This window comes from Lycium barbarum, chromosome 5 (assembly GCF_019175385.1).
Source record: "Lycium barbarum isolate Lr01 chromosome 5, ASM1917538v2, whole genome shotgun sequence".
NCBI classification, from domain to species: Eukaryota; Viridiplantae; Streptophyta; class Magnoliopsida; order Solanales; family Solanaceae; genus Lycium; species Lycium barbarum.
The window spans coordinates 43,254,690-43,273,411 of record NC_083341.1 but is presented as its reverse complement, the minus strand read 5'-3'; the positions used below and the strand labels follow the sequence as shown (position 1 = coordinate 43,273,411).

Genomic DNA, 18,722 nt, shown 5'->3' with positions numbered 1-18,722 from the left:
TGAGTATTAGTTTAGACTATATGACCTCTTGATGAGGTTGCTTTGTTCTAGGAGTCTATAAGAGTCTTATGTTCTGTTCTGAGCTCAGTCTAGCTTACTATCTCATATTAAAGACAAGTCAAGCTAAAATAAGACCTGTAGATTATGTATGCCTTGTTGGGAGACTATAATGCTTAAAATCCCTCTTTGATCATGACCTTTGGACTGAGCTTGTTGCTAACAACTTAAGTTTAAAATTAATGAATATTGAATGAACCTAGCCTCGGTAAACTAGCTATTATTAAGTTAAGTGTTTGAACATCAATCAAGGACATAACCATAATAGGAATAAGTTTGAAAAGAACTAAGCTAGGGCTGTTAGAGGGAAGGGGGTTAGACTAATAATGAACCATTAGTTTATTAGGTTGACACTGCTTTACAAAGATGATCTACTTCAGTATTAAAACAAGACTAGGTAAAGGGGAGGCAGAATGAAACCACCTCAGCTAATTTGAATCTTGTGTACATTAGTGAGAGGAACCCTGCCTAAAATGCAAGCTAGTAGGTGATCTGAGTCAATCTTTTAAAGAGGATACCCCTTTATAACTTGAATGGAAATCTAAAATGGTTGCCATATAGCTTGTTTATGAAAATACCCTACTGTCTTTGCCCCTGCACATTGCATTTTGGGAATTTATTTATTTTCCAACTGAGTCTTTCTTTCTTTTTCTTTTCTGTGAATCTACTAGTGTCGAAGACTTAAAAGTTTGATCATGCTTAAGTATTAGAGGACCACTACTGAAAATCAGGGTTGACCCAAGGCCATTTGGTTGCTTGTTTGCTGAAAATATCTTTGAACCTTTTTTAGTGGTCTTGAATGCCTCAAGGTGAAAATCAACACTGTATCCTAATCAATAGATGTGATCATGCCATACCTAAGAGTTGTATGAGGGGTGAATCAAGTTGCTAATATAACCTGTGTTTTTTTAAAACCATGAGGTTCCTAAATGAGTTCTATTAGAATAAAACTGGTTCAATATTCAAAAAATGGAATTTTACCTACTGTCCTTTTCTTGAGTCACTTGAGTTTGGGTCTGAGTTTTAATGCTTTGTCCAGATATTTAGTTATCTCTACTTTATTGCCTCACATAAACTTTCTATGACTTGGTCAAATGTAGTTTATAGTATGACATGACTTGCTGAATGTTCAGGCTAACTTGAGATGGTTCTGTGAAGATTGAAATGATTTAAGGAACTTGCTAATGACAATTTGACCTATGTTATGACTCTGTATGAACTTTGCTAGGCCTAAGTGGTGAGAAATGGCTCTAGTTCTAGCCTAAATGATCCTGTCTGCCTAGGTGCACATGAATTTGAACTTGTTAAAACATTTTGCTGTGAATAGTTTTAGTGGCAATGTTCCTTATGATTAGAAGGGATTAAGAGTAAGCTAAAAATCATATGGCCTAGAAGAGCTTTTTTTTCAAAAGGTGCCTTGAGAGAGGATTAAGAGAGAACCAAGCATTTATGGGTTCACAACACCTTTCCTCCACATAAAAGGCACCATGGAACTTCTATAAGCCCATGGTGGTGCATATTGACTGTACAAATCTGTTAGAATCATATGGACTCTGTTGCCAGAACCTAGAAAACTTGGATAGAATCTGACATACATTGATGAATAGCTTAGCGAAACCTAGCAATGAACCTAGGTGCATATATATATGGCTAAACTAAACACAAAAGGAAGACTTTAAAGGAAACATGAAACATGAATAATAAGGGTATTAGAACTGAATCATCAAAGACCATTAAGAGCATGTGGATCCTTTCTTCAAGGACTCCACCAAAGAGACATGGATGATTTCTACATTCTTTCTATACAATGTATAAGGCTTGCAAACCTCTCCACATGATGTTCTCATCTTGTTAAAATTGACTGGAGTCTGAAGATCCACTTCTGTGCTATGTTTATATGTCTAGACCTGACTGAAACTAATTTTTTCTGTGTTGTACCTGTCTGCTCAACCTGCATTTTCCCTCTTGCAAACATGACATATGATATACTTTATTTTACTTGGGCCTGCTCTGGTTTCCTTTTATATAGACAGTGTATATCTATGATTGAAACCTTTATTAGGATTTGTCCCTGTGTATATATCTTCATGATTGAAACTGTGAAGCTCATTTGCAAAGACTACTCCTAGAATCTGCCCATGTTTGTATATCTTCATGATTGTAACTGTCAAGCTCCTTTACAAAGATTACTTCTAGTTGGTAATAATTTATAGTCTAATGAATATATTCCTGCCTTTTTGTTGCAACTGAGTAGTAGCAATGGTACACAGTGTGGTATTGTCTTTTATTTTGGGAGTTGTTTTGCCTATTCCTCTATATCTCTATTTTGAAAGGTCTAACTACTCAATGATATTTGGTCTTAAGTGCATCCTTGTGTTTGATTGTGGTAATGTTGAGGATTATTTGGGGTTGGTCTAACCTTTCTCCTAGTGCTAGCCATGTCTGGGGTTCGTTGAAACCCCTTGAATCTTGTGCGACACTGGGAATAAGGATGATGACAACCACCCTAATCCCATTCGAAAATACTCAGCCCACACATCACAAAAAATGCACTATGGATGAAATATTATGTTAGGATAGTTTGGTCATTTTTATTATTACCATACGTGTATACCTTCTATGTTATATAAAATTTTATAGGATCTAGTCTAACCGAATTCTTTTTTTTTCTTACTCTTTGCATGGCCACTTGGACCAAGGACACAACCTTCCTATCTAACCAAAGGCCCAATAGGACAATTCTTTCATGCCTTTATCGAGTCCGAGAAAGGGAAGATAATATAAATATTTACGAAGGCCCAACCATGGGTGAAAATGGTTAAGGGGGCTTGGTACGCCCCAAGTCTTTTTATTATTATTACATGTTATGTTTGTTTGTATTTGTATTTATATTTGTAAACTCACATTACAATTGGAAACCGAATGGTTAGAATTAGACGTTTTAGGCAAACGGTACTTATGCCGTTTAGTTTGACCTTAGGCTCCTTCGCGAATTTTCAAAACCCGTCTCGTTTTCTTATTTTTAAAAAAGGGATTTTTAAGAGGTAAATCAAATGGGTTTTCATAAAATAAACTAAGATTTTCAAGAAAACGTGGTAGATGTTGGCATGTAACGTCTTTTCACCAAAATTACTTGCCCTATAGTTTATTTTTCAGAATTAAAAGGAATACATTGTTGTTTTTCATTATAAAACCAGTTGTTAAAATGAGAGGTTTGCGCAAGTCACGGTTAATTTTCTCTAAACCATAGTGTTGTACTTTATTTGAAAAAACTGGCGTTGTTTTGGACTAAGTCCACACAAACAAAAACTGAGTTTTGGGCCAAAGCCCACCAAATTGCTATAAGTAAAGATTTTTGATCAAAGCCCACTCCTGAATGCTCCTTTTTCAGAAATGGTATAAACAAGATGCATTTTCCGGGCCAGAGCCCATTACATTTTTCTTATACAAAAATCAACAACCCTTTTTTCTTTAAACAGACATAAGCTTATATGGTTTAAATCCTTTGCTCTCAACAAATGTGCTATCGTCTGTTATTCATTGCAAATTAAATCCATTCTTTTATGGCCCAATGTTGAACCAAGCTGGACTTTTAAAACAAAGTCCTAAAAACGGTTTTTCCTTAATAAAATTGAAAACATATTCATAGTCACAGAATAATAAGTAAGGCGTTTTGACGTATCTATATGATTAACCCGAACCAAGTGTGGATTAAGGCATGAATTGGAAATATATGTATATGTACACTTTTTACTATAACAAGATAACTCCCTTCTTTACAAAAACTATTTATCCTCGTATATAAGAGGAAATACATTCATTTGGATATGATAAGTCCAACCTAAAACAAGCCCATGTATAAGGGAACTACTCTCAATTCTTCTAAAAAACTTGATATGCAATAAAAGGACAAATTTTTATAAGTATGGGAATTTTACACCAAATAAATAGTTCATGCAATTACCCACACATTGGAATTTGAAGATCAACCATATAGTACGGATCCTTAATACTAGGGTGCCTAACACCTTCCCTAGGGGATCACCAGAACCCTTACCTAGAACTTTGGATTAAGAAGGTTTTTTCACGGTGTATGAATAAACCCTTCAAAACTGGTTTTCCTAATTTCCTAAAAATTAGGTGGCGACTCTTTTAAAACAAAGTCCGAAAGAGCACCAACCAGTTTAAAGTAGCTTTTCCGAGCGCTAACCCCGCCCGCGAAAATACGAATCGTAACAATCATTATTTTAAAAAGGAATTGAATATATTCCCTTTACATATAGGGCATTTAGATTCAGAATTATGATATCCGGATATAATTAGTTCCTTTTATATACAAGGATAGTAATTTTTCTATAGGAAAAGATAGAAAGTTTATTTATTTTTTCATGACTTGGGTGAACAAGTTTTATTCATGCTTTACTCACATGTGGACCGGATTAATCCGTTTAATACATTTTCAGAATATCCTTACCTAAATTTTGTTTTATAAGTGCAAATTGGACCGTTTTGATTTTTTAAGAAAGGGGTTCTTTACATTTTGCACATTTGGTCTTTTTTAGAAAAATGAATTGTATTTGTAGGTCTAATAACTTGTGCATATATTTCCTTAAAATGTACTCGCTATTTATTTTTCTATAAAGTCCCAGATTTTATCTTGGAAGGAAAGATATCGATTTTGAAAATCCATTTTTTGTCGCAAACTACTTTACTTTATTTTAAACGTAGGCATTGACCCAAGCCATGAATTATTTATCTTGAAAAAGTCAGGTGGATCTTGGCCGAAAGAAATGATTTTATTGGGTTTTATTTTAAAGATAAGTTGTGTTGGTTCTGACCCAAATATATCTTACTTTAGTGCCCCCTTTTTAAATGGGCCTTAGCCATTCTTCCTTTATCTAACAGATTTTAAAAGTAGACCAATGAAGGTCTTAATTCTCACATTAGCTTATATCATTTGTTTTCCTCAAAATATCGAATCAAATGGTCTCTAGCTCAAAAAATATTTTTTGAAACATCCAGTTTAAGAAAGGACTCGAGTGGGCTTAGACCCCGAAATACCACGTTTTTTTTTCAGACTCAAACCCAGAAAAAAAAACATGTTTCAACATTTTGAAAAGATAAGTTTTCCGCCTAATGTGTTCATCCCCTTAATTTTGCACAAGTTGTTATACCATTTTTGGGCTTCCGCAAAATCTTTTTGGTTTATTACTTATTAAGTCTAAAGTTGTTGCTTCCCATTTTTTAAATCTTCAAAAATTAGTACGCATATTTTCCCAGATTTTCAAAAGGTCGTTTTAGGTGCTAAAGTCAATCTAAACGGCATATGCACTGTTTTGCCTAAGATGCCTAGTTGACAATATAATGGTTCCAATAATGTTTGTGGGTTTTACAAATAATGAATACAATACACGAAAGCAATTTAAGCTAATAGAGAAAATATAATGAAGAAAGAAAATTGGGGTGTACCAAACCCCAACCATTTTCACCCATGGCTGGACCTTCGTGTCATTTTTACCCATGACTGGGCCTTCAAAATATTAGCTTCCCTTTCTTTCCTTTTGGACTCAACAACACTTGAAAGAATTTTACCTATTGGGCTTTTGACCCAATAGGGTGGCTGGACCAACCAAGTGGCCATACAGTGGAGAGGGGGAAAGAAACAAAAAATTCCGATTAGTTTATATTTTACTGTTCCTATCATACACATGATACACACACACAATATACACAATGCACTATTGTTTACAAGTTCTATTCTATACTTAATTATACACATGTACAAGCAACTTATCATATTTATTCATAAGCTCATATGATGTGCATATGCGTTTTTCATGTCCTTAAACTCAAACCCCAAACTAGGTGGTGGAAGGCCAAGTCATCACCCCCCTTTATTCCTGATGCCGCACAAACCTAAACATGGAAGAAAGAAAGCGATCTATATGAACATAACATAATAAAGACTAAACTTAAACCAAGTAATTACAACACTAGCAGTCACATGTAAATAACACAAGTCTTAACAAGGTTAAATCAAGCAAATATGGCAAAGTATAAAGACACCTAAGGATAAGGAAAAGCCAGCTTCTAGATATGGCACAATCACAATAGACTTGGTATTCATGGAGTATATGTAGAGTTGTTTAGACCAAATCCTTAAATGAGCCTAGACATTTTGTGCACAGTTCAAGTAAGGTTCTTGCCATTTTTAGGAATTATGTCTAAAGTCTGAATGATTCTCCTAGAGAATACAGGGAATAAATAGAAGGAACCAAATAGTAATCCTAACAGGTACGATATGAAAAATCCCAATAGGTAAAAATTAGAAATCTTTTTTAAATAAAACAACCATTTACTAGTATGGTGTTGCAGTACTTCTCAGCAGAATCCAGTTTAAGATACAAGCAAAAATGAAAACCAAACCAGGATTATTTGTAGAACAACTGCCAAGAGACTTTTAAGTCATAATGATCCTATGTAGAATATACAACCTCAGGTACAATAATTACACCTTCACACATAACTTAAGCAAGTAGAAAAGTCAAAGTCCCATGCATGTAGAGAAGTTTCACATTTTTTAAGTTCAGAGTTTCTCATTTTTTAGACCTTTGCTCTTGATTCTATCCTATTGTAGAAAAAAAGCCAAGTTGATTTTAAAGGGATGCACAGGATTTAGACAAGTTCACAAACAATGGCCTACTCTTAGTTTTCACTTCTTCAAAATTGGACAAGCACAACATATTCTTAGTTGTTTTTAATGTTGTACAAGGGGAGAACACATCTATCCAACATGATCAATTAAGTTCTTTATCCGCTTAGACCTTTGTTAGACTAATGAGCTTAGAAAACATCTCAAAAAATGGAGAGAAAACATGACTTGTTGTCTAAAGTATCATAAAGAAAAGTGTCAAATATACCCTCAAAACACTGCATTATTGCCTTAAATTGATGTAAGCTACTAATTTTCATATTTTAAAGGTCCCACGATTACTTAAAATAAGGGAGAGGACAGACCATTTTTCACAGATAAGTTGGAGCCACATCAAATGCACACAGAATTTATATGAATTTCCTAATTCATGAGCCTAACTGAACCAAATGTTAAAAATTTGTTACATATTTTCATATCATCTTCATAAAACTCTTTTGCCTTGTTTTCAAAATAAACATTATCCTCTTTTGAAAAGATTTTCCTCTTTCTAGTTCTTTACTACAATTTTTCAAATCATTATACATCATCTAAACTAGTCCAACCACTTTTCTTAAGACACATCAAAATAAATACAACAAGACCAGGCTATCAATCCTAGTGAACAACTAACAAATGCACAAGAAATTTCATTTTTAGGATCTAGTGAACTTAACCAAATGGCAAGGGAACATCAAAGGTGCAAAGGTAGGAGGTTATACCTCATAGGCTTGTGAGGGATGCCATGATAATCTCTTATTTGGGAGGAAATATACTATGGGTCAAGCAATGCTTGACTCTTTCTCAATCCTCCCCTAAGATGTCTTTGAAAGACCTTCCCCATCTAACCAAGTGGTTTTCAACCCCAACATCTACACTTATAATCCCTTTTATTACCCCTATAGCATATACCAAAAGAAGACTGGACAGTTCTCATATCAAAACCAAATTTTCTCTTAAGTTTTCAACTGTTGTTTTCCCTCTTTTCCTATCCTATTATCCTCTTCTTTAACTTAGACTAAAATTATAGGGTCTTCCCTATTTGTTTTCATCTTTAGCCTAGACAGTCAAGGACCATAAAATATTATCACCACCTCCCTCACTTATGCACATAGAAAATAAAACATAATTCAATGTCTCAAAGCAAAAGCCTCAGTCCCCAAACTATTTAAGACTGGACAAATCAAAACCAAATTGCTTTATTTCATTCTTCATTTAACACTTAAACTTATTAAATTGGAACACTTATGATCAACTACCAAATTAAGACCTATACATGGATGGAATGCAACACAGATGCAATAGTATGGCATATCAATCTGTTTTCATAATAAATTCACTTCAACAGTTATATGAAATAACTAATAAGGATAGGATTAGTCAACAAGAGACCAAAGAGCAGACTTCATCCTAGACAACCACTTTCTTCCACTTTTATACCTTTCAATTCCAACATAATCACTAACCAAGTTACAGATTGACAACCATTTTGTTAGTTAAACTGATTACACTAACTCCAATTAATCTTCAAATGGACTTAGTCTTACAGTTCCTAGAATTAATCTTTTCTTTTCATTTTCCTTTTTTTTTTTTTACCAAACTCTGAACACTTAAGAATGGATCATTTTCAAATGGAGGACTTGTGCCATGAACTTCATAAAACAAGTTATGGACTCTATTTGTTTAAGCAACAAGTTCAGACAAGAGACTAAAGCTTCATCAAACCAAGGGAAAGAACAAATTTCAACACTCAAACACCTTGATCATAACAGTTCTAGGATCTGCTACCACTTATAGACAATTAGCACACATTTACCACAAGCCATAGACAATTACGCACATTTGCTACAAACCATAGACAGTTACACACATTTGACCTACATTAGGTGAGGACATGATCATAGACCTTGCCATTAACGGTCAACCATCCCACAATTTCAAGCTGGACTTGATTCCCTTTTAATCACAATATTAATTCACAAAACAAACAAGCCATTGATTTATCTTAGCTTAACTCTATTCTATGTGAACAAGAATATTTAAGAGGGAAGGAAAGAAAAAATAAATTAATCCAGTGTTACATCTTCCAGGAATCAGCAAGCAGATCCAGTGTTACATCTTCCAGGAACACACCAGGAACTGTATCTAAACCAATTTGTTAAACCAAAATATCTGTAATTAAGAAGATCCTGATAACAGACTTTGTTTCACAAAAGAGAGTAGTTCATGGCTGATTAGTAAGAAGAAGTGATTTCAAGTTAGAAGCACAAGCACACATTGCAGGAAGTCTATTCATATTCATCCAAACCAACACATAAACTGTCTTACCTCCTTTAAACAACATCTAGGATTAGACTTCACTACATTGATCCCACTCAAGATTATAATTAATCAAACTAATGTGACTTTAATAAGGAAGGAAGGAAGGGGAAAAACATGAAACTTTTAAAGTGCTTCAACCACATCCTGTCACAGCAAACATAGGAATACTAGAATCACATGAACAAATAAACTAATAGGAGATTCAAACAGCCTAATTTCCAAGTGAGTTCCAACACAAGCATTCACACGAATTCTACTACATCTACCTCAAACAAATCCAGAGGTTAAGCACAGAACCAACTAGGCAACCCCTTAGCAGTAGGAAACACCACTAACTAGTATTAATCACAAACCAACTTAAACAATATAAATACAATTAGACTAGGAAAAACTATAAATAGCAAACTAAAATGAATAAGGAATTACCTTTTATATGTGCAGCCAGGAAAATAATGGATTTGGGAGCCTTTGTGCCTCCAAACCTCAACAATTCAGCCACACAAAAATGAAATAAAGTAAGAACAAATATTTCAACTAGGAAAAAACCCAACTATTTCAGCCAAAGGTTTTTTAAAAATTATTTTTACTAAGAAGCCCTTTTTTTGAAAATCGAAATTTTCCAACTTCTTTACTTTCAATTTTTTCTCTATTTCCTCTCTTCTATTTTTTCCTTCTTTTTCCGACCTTCCAAAACTTGTTTTTGTAAGAGGGTTGGGATTCTATTTATAGAACCCCGAAAGTTCAACTAAAACTAACAACAACGATGTGGGATAAAACCCATCAAACTCAGTAAACAACAATCCAACGACCTAGATCTAAGGCATAGCCAACATACGGTCAAATCTGACCCTTCTTGGGTCGATCTGACCCGACAAACATTAACCAATAGTAAAATGCGAGCAAAATAAACTTTAAAGCAAAAGAAAAATTACGATTTTGACTAAAAAAATCTAAAACAACAGGTAAAGCAAGGATTTGTTACCATAGTCGGGTAGAAAGAACATGAAAAATGAGTAAAACTTTAGCACTTTAACCACAATAAGCATGCAAATGCTGTGCATTGCAGCCCAGGTCTGTAAATATGCCATTTTTGGCATGAGAGAGGCGAGGAAAACTAAGACAGCTGCTAGGGTTTCATGAAAGTAGAAGAGAGAGAAAGCGGGTAGGCGGTGGGGTTAATTTGAAAAGGAAATAAAATGAAATAAGGGTAGGGTGCGGTTAATTCTTATTCATTAAACGAATTGGGCCGGGTCTCAGCCTGGTTTTGGGTTGGACTCGGTCCAAAATGCTGAATATTAATTAAAAGGGCCTAAGTGTATATGTATACACCAAGTATACATATATGTACTTGGTGTATATATGTATATATCTAGAACATAAAACAAAAATTATAAAAAATGTTAAAATTGAAGAAGTTTTGATTGTAGGAAAAATTAGGCCGTAATTATTTTATTAAAATAATTTAAAAAGGTCGGCCAAATTGTTAATGGGCCTAAAATGGCCTTAATTAATTCTAACCTAGCATGATATTTCAATTATGGCCTTTTTGGCTTAATTAGAATTTTTTTTTAAATTAAATTAAACCGATTATTTCAAATAAAATATTAACAGGCTGATTTTGTAGAAAATAACTCTAATTTCTTTAAATCACGAACTGATTAAATTAATTATGGCCAAGCCAAAAAATATATTTATATAAAAGTGTAATGACCTGTTTGGTCGTTATAGTGTTTTGACCCGTTGACTTTTACCCAAGTCCCGTTAGTATGATCTATGACTTAATGAAGTCATTGGGTTGGTATCTATAAGGTTTGAGTGTAAATTGAGTCATTGAGGGAGAAGCTAGTTAAGTTAGCGAGTGAGAGTTGACCACAGTCAACGTCGGGTTAGGATGACCCCGTGTCAATGTTTTGAAAGTTCCAACATGCTATTATGATGATTTTGAACTTGTCCAAAAGTTTTGGTGAGATTCCCAAGAGTGTTAGATGGGTTTGGGTTTTGTCGCGCTCGTCTTCGGTGTTTTTGCCGGAGGTTTGTGGAAAGAAATGACTACAGATTGAGCATCCGACCTTTTTATTGAGTGAGGTCTAAACCATTATATCCGTATCACAATTAAAAAGCTATACGAAAAATAATTGATGTGTTTGGCCTCCGGATGAGGGAGTTATGACCATTTTAGTGTGGACCTGTCATGTAGGGCTGCTATAGCGACCAAGAGGTCGCTATAGCGGGACCGCTGCAACGGTCTAGAGACCTCCACAGCGGCCAAAGGGGGGCAGAAACAATGTTTTTAATACTCCAACTTTCACTCATTATTCCCAAGACCCCAAAGTCAGTTTTCAAGAGAGAAAGAGGCAAAATTCATCGCATTCATTGATGAAAGCATCTTGGAGGGTAAGTCTCTACCTTTATTTGTTTCTTTTCCTTTCTTCTTCAAGTTCCATGATTAGTTCAAGGTCCATCAGTGGTGGGTGAAAATCCTAGAATTAGTGAACCCTTAAATAATTGGTGGGTTGTTTATTTTATTATTGATTAATCATCTAGAAGTATATATAATCACTTTCTAGGAAAGGAATTTGATTTCTTATGGTTGAAATTGCATGTTGAGACTTAGGGTTCTAACAAAAATGGAATCTTTGTTCTAAAATCTGTTGGAAAGGGTAAAATTGATTAGAAACCCTTGAATTGAAGGTTAATGATTGTAGAGATAGAAGTTATAACAAATTCACCATTAAAGGATTGTTTCATCCATTGAAGACGGTAGAAGTAAGTGGGTCTTCTTCCCCAAATTGTCGTTTTTGTTTGAATACATGGATTGTTGCTTATTTAGCATCATATTGTTAGACTTCAACCGTTATGAGGCGCTTCAGAAATAGAAGGCTCATGTGGAGTAGTTTGTGGCTCCTGTTCTGCATTCCAGGTAGGTTATGGCTTACTTTAGTTAGACTTTGATTAGCGAAACGTATGTATTGTATATAATTGACGGGACAAAGCATGATTAGGTCTTCGGACATGGTGTTTTGGTTGGATATTAGCTAGGTTGGTATGATTTCTGATTTTGTGGGCTCGTCGTCGTTACTTTATGTACTGAAACATGAGGTGTAGTTGTATTCATACTATGGCGATTCGGGATGGATTTCTATTCAGTTGATTGTTGTTGATAGTGGCTTGTTGCCCTATTATTGTGATTAGACTTATTGCCTAAATTATCGTGTTGTACCCAGTTCTCTCTTATTGTGACATATATTATCAGAGAAAGGAAGGATAATAAGTTTAGGCTTGAATTGTGATATAAACTTATGATAGTACGTAGATGAAAACATGATGTATGGTTGCTGTTGATGATAATATGTAGAAAAGTGGAGCTTATTGGTGATACAAGACTTAGTTGTGAGGCGTACTTGCTACATGTGGAAGTAAACAAGGACATAGACTATTATGTTGGTGGAGATGATTGTATGATTCATTTCATGGCTGAGTTGATCCAAGTCTTGATATGACTTGTGGCTTTGTGACGTGCACCTTCACTGTTGCTTTATTGGATTGTATTGATTTACCACGTTTACACTCAATTTATGCATTCATACACTCATGCATGATGGAAATGGTTTGGAAGACTTGTGGCATGATGCCTTGTGTTTAACATTGATATTGCTGATTGTTCATAGTCCATACATACTAATGAACTGAAATACATGGAGACATACATTGTGATGTGAAATTGTGCAGAAGTTAATATAATCTTCTTGATGAACTTGTGATACAAATTGATGACAATTGTGGTGAGATGATAATATGATCTTCTCGATGAAAATAATATACTACTTGATAATTTCTCCTTAAGAGGGATGTAATAGTGTTTCTTGTATAATCGAGTGGCTCCGGGTCCGAGGCTCTTTCCGGAATGGAGGGTGTATAAGCTCGAGTCCGAGGTAAATTCTGGGTGGAGGGCAATAAGTGACTTGAGTCCGAGAAGTGTTCCGGAACGAGTGGTCCGTGGACACCATGGGTCCCCTGCAGGTCATGACTACTAAGTAATGACATCAGTTAGCATGTGTGTACAGCGTGTATTTGGCCAGTGCATTGCACATCATCATATTTTGCATTGCACATCATTACATTTTATTCTGCATTATTATATGGCTCGTTTAGTTCTGATTTTGGTGTGTTTGCTGAAATGGCTGTTGTGGTATTGGTATAATCATTAACTGAGTTAAATTGTGGATTAGTGACTGTGGATTAGTGAGTCCACCTAGGGAAGGAACTTGGACTTGTGATTATCAGGTGAGATTATTGAAACTTGACAGACTTGTGGGTTAGAAGCTTCATCTTAGGTTGTGACTCTGTTATGGGATATTCTGTGACTTGGATTTGAGTATTAAGTGCCTATCTGTTTATGTCACGACCCGCCTAGGGGGCCGCGACGAGCACCCGGTGCTAGCCCACCCGGGCACCCCTTGACTTATACTTATGCTTACATCTAGGTGAGCCACATAATTAGACATGCATTTTCTTTCATTCATCAAACTAGTCCCATCGGACAATCACATCTTTAAATCATCATTGGCATTTATGCCACATCAGATGTACATAAGCCGACAAGGCTACCATAAGGTGTACAAAATATAGGCCGACAAGGCCAGACATATCTAACCGTATACACGTGACTACGAGCCTCTAAGAGTATAACAGAACATATGAGCGGGACAGGACCCCGCTATGCCCATAATTATATACACAAAAGAGTAAGTACCCAAAAGCTATGGCTCCGGAAGAAAAGGAGCTCTGCTATGCAATCTCTGAATAAGCAGCTATGGATCAAGTCTATCTCCCTGTGCACCTGCAGGCATGACGCAGCGTCCACAAACAAAAGGACATCAGTATGAAGAATGTACTGAGTATGTAAAGCATGATCAACATCGATATATAAGCATAGTAAACAACATGTGAAGTAGCATAGGAGGGGAAGACAATAATGTCATCATCATGGAACTTACCTACCTTTCATAGGAAATTCCCATTTCTCATGCGTATTTAATAATAGTGCTCGTATTAGTATACATGCCCCTGTTCGCATTCATATACATAGTCTTTTCACATTCATATTCATATTATATACATAGCCATACACTTATATACATACATACGCAGCGTACCGGACCATAAGGTTCGATGTTTCATACATACTTGGCCAACCAAAGCTCAATGTTATATCTACCTGGCCCTACCAAGGCTTCAGGGTTATCCGTACCATCTGCAGATGTGTGCGCGCGTTACGTAATCATATACATCCATATATATAAACATATACTCTACCCGGCACCATAGGCTCGGGGTTTCATTATAGCCCTTTATAGGCACACATACATCTAATAGCCCGTAGGCACCTTTAGCATCATTATTATTATCATTATCATGACTATCATCATCATTATCGTTACATCTACATCATAGGCTTACTCGTTATATAAGGAGCGTAGTACAAACGTAGTACATATCAAGGATTGTGAGCTTATGAGCTCGGAGATCAATCATTTGGAGACAACATACTCGTATAGAGGATTTAGGAATTTGGCCAAAGAACCATGCCTTATGAAAGAAGGGTTAGCCTTACATACCTTTTTTTCTGACTATTCTACACTTGCACGTCCCCTTCCAATGTTAGCGTTTCTACCTTCATTAATATCATAACAATGGTCATTAGTCATTCATATTATCCACATTATCTAGATTTCTCAACTTGCTTCTAATTCATCCATATTCAAGGTCATAACACCCAACTTCGTCCATCCGTCTAAAGTGTCTAGTTCATGATCTTAATACCATTTATAACACATTCATATCACAACACAACAACATTCGTGATTCAATTCAAACTATTCCTCAAAATGTCACTATTCATCATTCATGACCTAGTTGACCATATTTTCTACAATCCGTGCATTTCAACTCTCCAATATCTTAAACATCATATAAATATCATGAATCTTACCTTAGAAATTGTAGGAACAAGCTTTAGTTGATAATACTCCACTTTGAGCAAAACCCTAGTTTTTCTCCATTTGGATTTCTTGACTTGGATGACCTTTGATGATGTTCTTACTCTTGATTCACTTTGTTTTATGTTGTTGATGACTTATGATCCTTGAAAGCTTGGATAATAAATGTAGAGAGAGGTTTTAGAGAGAAGGTGTGTAATGTGGAAATGAAATAAAACAAGTGTTGGTCCCTTTATTTAATGAATTGCAAAATCTGTGCTGCGGTGCACAGTGGTCGTAAACTGAGTTTACGACCACGTATTCCATTTTACGGTTCGTCCCTTGCGGTCGTCTTTAACCTTTTCAAAAACCAGAAACTTTGGTTGCTTGCATGGTGATTTACGACCATGGTTTACGGGCCGTAAATCACTTTACGGTCCGTAAACCAGATCGTATTTTACCATTTCCTCAACTGGCAGAAAGTTGAAGGCTTGCATGCAAGTTTACGACCTGGCAGTTTACGGACCGTATACCAGTTTACGGTCCGTATTTGCACTTTACGACCACTGGGTAGATTGCAATTCTACAACTTTCCATATTTCTTAGACTTCTCATTTTAATCACCCATATCCATGCACATGCATTGCTTACCTCACCTTGCCTTATCTTAGCCAACTTTCTCGTCTTACGTCGGATTCCTTTGAAATCTCGCCTAAGGTCATCAAACGTCGTTTATTGCTCATGGACATCATACACCCATACTTATCACTAGTTCGTTCACTTACGTACCAACAAAAAAAAATTTCCGAGGTGTAACAGTTTATCTTATTGATTTTATACTTATATGTGTGAACTAATCTTAGTTGGCCTATGATGCTTACCGGTACATAGTGCTTGTACTGATACTAGCTTGCTGCACCTTTTTGAGTGCAGATTGTGTTTCAGAGATTTCATCCAGATTACATCTCTAGCTTGAAGCTAGTTTGCTTCAGATCCAAGGGTGAGCTTCTATCCATGCCATGCCACGCCACCTGAAGATCTCTTGTCTAGTTGTCTATTTTTATTCCAGACATTCTTTGTTATTATATTTGAGATATACTTCATTCTTTAGACATTGTTAGTTAGAGTCCTTGTACGATGACTTTCAGAGTTTGGGGATGTAATAGTTAGACTTCCGCACTTGTATCATTTATTTATTTTGACTTGGTAGACTATATATTTATTCACATGTTCATTGATTTGTGTTAGTATAAATGATTAAAGAAGTTAAAATTGGCTGGTGATTAAAGGGTTAACGTGTAAGAGTTTGCCTACTAGTGATAATAAAGTAGGTGCCCGCACGATCGGTAATTAGGGTCGTGACAAAAAGGATCAATTTTGTAGTAATTATCACTTAATTAATTAACCAAATTGAAACATTTTTGGGTAATTATGCATATATCATGCAAATTATATAAAAAATCTGAAATTTAAAGGGTTAAATAGTTAATTACTTAAATTATTTAAATTTCTCTAACTTCATGGATTTAAAAGGAAATAAAGTATTCGCAGAATTTTGATAATTTTTAATAATTAAATAAAATGAAAACCCTTCTTCTCTGTTTTTTTTTAAAAATTAAATTTAACAAAATCTCATAAAATATCACGAACACTCATTAATTTCTAAATAAATTTATGATGCATGAAAATCCCTCTTACTAATTTAAGGGAATGAAATATTGACCTGGACAATCTATAAAAAAACATTTAAGTCTTTCAAAATGCTCAGCTCATTTATTTATTATCCGGGGACTCTGAGTGATTGAAATAAATTACGGGAGGTAAAAAATTAGGTGTCAACAGAGTATACCAGAATATCATCGATAAAAACAATCACGAACATATCTGGGAAGGGCCCAAATATGTTGTTCATCAAATCCATAAATATCGTCGGTGAATTCGTCAACCTAAACGACATTACGCGGAACTCGAAGTGACCATATATAGTTCTGAAAGCTGTCTTCGGAATGTCTTTCTCTCTAAACCTTACCTGGTGATACCCTGATCTAAAATCTATCTTCGAGAACCATTTAGCACTCTGCAACTGATCAAATAAATTATCAATCCTCGGAAGTGGATACTTATTCTTTATAGTCACCTTATTCAACTGCCTATAATCAATAAACATTCACAAGGAGCCATCTTTCTTTCTTACAAACAACACAGGCACTCCCCACAGCGATGTACTAGGTCTAATAAAGCCTTTCTCAGGCAAGTCCTTAAACTGGTCCTTCCATTCTCTCAACTCAGCAGATGCCATCCTATAAGGAGGAATAGATTTTGGCTGAGTATTTGATAATATGTCGAGAGCAAAATCAATCTCCTGCTCTAGTGGAAGACCTAGAAGCTCGTCCTGAAATACGTCTAGAAACTCATTAACCACTGGGACAAATTGAAAAGTCAGTGACTTTGCTTCTGCATCCCGAACTCGGACTATATGATATATACAACCTTTGGAAATCATCTTCCTAGCCTTGAGATAGGAAATAAACCTACCTCTCGGCGATGTTGTACTACCCTTCCATTCTAGAACTAGCTCTCCTGGAAACTAAAGTCGAACCATCTTCATTTTACAATCTACATTAGCATAACAAGAGGCCTTCCAATCCATACCCATAATGACATCAAAGTCTATCATATTTAACTCAATCAAATCTGCCATAGTATGATGATCACAGACTATAACTACACAATCTCTATATTTATACCCATCTATCTATCATTGGATCACCAATGAGTGTAGAAAACTCAAAAAGTTTAATAAACTCGGGTTTCACCCCAAACTGACCAGCAATAAAAGGAGTAACATACGACAACATAGAACCTGGATCTATCAACGCATATACATCATGGGAAGATGCTGATAATATACCTGTAACAATATCAGGCGAAGACTCAATATCCTATCGACTAGACAAAGAATAAATGCGGTTCTGAGGACCGCTCGAGCTAGAGGCTCCCCCTCTGCCTCTACCGCGGCCTGCTGATGTCTGAGAGCCTTGCTTCAGAGGGAGTATAGATGATGACGAACCAGCTGCTGATCCAGTGGGTTGAACTGTACCTCTACCATCTCTCGATGGACACTCTCGCATAATATGGCCTGGCTGACCGCAAGCATAACAAACATCTGAGCCCAAACGGCATTTCCCAGTATGTAACTTACCACACTGAGTATATCGTGGTAAAGGTGGCCTCATCTGACCAGAATCATCTCTATACCGAGAACCTGAGGCTCTGGAACCCTGACCTGGTACTGAATAAGTAGATCACTTAAATCTCTGACCTATGAACTACGAAGGCGTACTAGCAACTGAATAGGTTGAATGCCTAGGATACTGCTGCCTCTGACATCCTCTGAACTCACTAACAGAACCTGAAGATCTAGCTCTCTTACTATGACCCCTATCAAGCTCACGCTCTACCCTCTGCTGCTGTCTTCGCTCCTCAAGGTTCTGAGCGTGCCCCTGGATGCAAGAAATGTCCATACCTGTCTGAAGCAAGGTTTTCATGCAATCATCAATCAAGTGTGGTCCCAATACACTCACGAACTAGTAAACACGATCCTTCATCTTAGCTACAACAGCTGGAGCATATCTAGCCAATGACTTAAAGCGAAGACTGTACTGTCGAACACT

The 18,722-nt window shown here is 35.9% G+C and overlaps 1 long non-coding RNA gene across 1 annotated transcript; it reads right to left on the bottom strand.

Moving 5' to 3' along the window:
- Window positions 1-5,444: 5,444 nt before the first annotated feature.
- On the bottom strand, window positions 5,445-10,244 carry LOC132642449 (uncharacterized). The gene is made up of 3 exons (XR_009583168.1): window positions 10,053-10,244; window positions 9,497-9,552; window positions 5,445-5,973 (listed from the first exon to the last, which is right to left on the bottom strand). It is a non-coding gene; the product is annotated as an uncharacterized LOC132642449 (long non-coding RNA).
- Between the last annotated feature and the right edge of the window lie 8,478 nt (window positions 10,245-18,722).